The following is a 1288-nucleotide window of genomic DNA, read 5'->3' on the forward strand; positions in this document are numbered from 1 at the left end:
AGCACGGGCCCACTGGCTCCGGGCAGGGGAACGGACCGGCCCTGCCCTGACAGCCTTCCTTAAAGCCCAGGCGGCCGAACAGCAGCCTGCCCCAGTCGCACTCCAGGCGCACAGCGGCCGCCTAGTGACCAACCCAGCACAACTGCCGCAGGTCGTGGCAGACTACTGGGCTGAGATCAGCCGAGCTCCTGACTTCATCAGCCCCAGTGCCCGACAGGAGGTACTTGCCCAGCTGTCTGCGGCCAACATCAGCCTCCCTGCAAACGCAGATGAACAGCTTGGCTCCAAAACCATCACAGCAGCGGAGCTACGGGTCGCACTGGTCAAGAGCCAGCCCGGCAAGGCACCAGGATGGGACGGCATCCCAGCCGACCTATACCGCAAATTCTGGTCCACCATTGGCAACACCATGGCGGGCCTCTTCACCGCCATAGGCGCAACGGGGCAGGTGCCGACCGGGTTCCTGGAGGGCATTATCACGGTGCTCTACAAGAAGGGCGACCCCAAGCAACCCGGTAACTACCGCCCTATCACGCTACTATGCGCCGACTACCGCCTGCTCGCCAAGGTACTGGCCAACCGCCTGGGGCCGGCCCTGGGGCGCATCATCACCCCCGAGCAGTCGGCCTTCCTCCCCAAACGGCTCATCGGGGCCAGTGTGATGTTCCTGCGCCACCTATCCCACCTCCTCCGCAAGCAGAACCGCCGGGGTCTCCTGGCATTCCTGGACTTCGCGAAGGCATATGACATGGTGGACCGCGACTTCTTGCTAGCTGCGATGGAGGCGATGGGGGCGGGCCCGCAGCTGTGCAGCTGGGTTCGGCTACTGCTCAGCAACACGCAGGCACGAGCCATGGTCAATGGCTTTAAATCAAGGCTGGTTGGGATGGAGGCAGGCGTGCGACAGGGGTGCCCCCTCGCGCCTCTGCTGTACCTCTTCATCGCCCAGGCCCTGCTCTGCTGGCTCCGGAGCCGAGATGTGGGGGTCAAACTACGGCCGAATGACCAGGACCGCGTCACAGCCTGCCAGTTCGCGGACGATACTGAAGTGGCGCTGGAGGGCGAGGAGTCAGTACCGTCGTTCCTAGAAGCCATGGAGACCTTCGCAAGGGCGTCAGGCCAGTGCCTCAATGTGGAAAAGGTGGAGCTGTTGAGGGTCGGTGCTGAGAACCAGCAACAACAGCAGCAGCCACAACCGGCGGGTAGGCAACAGCTGCAGCAGCCACTACACCAACAGCCGCAGCAGGAGACAATTGGTGGACTCAAAGTGGTCACCACCGCCACAGCC

The sequence above is a fragment of the Volvox carteri genome (assembly GCF_000143455.1).
Source record: "Volvox carteri f. nagariensis unplaced genomic scaffold VOLCAscaffold_4, whole genome shotgun sequence".
Classification (NCBI taxonomy): Eukaryota; Viridiplantae; Chlorophyta; class Chlorophyceae; order Chlamydomonadales; family Volvocaceae; genus Volvox; species Volvox carteri.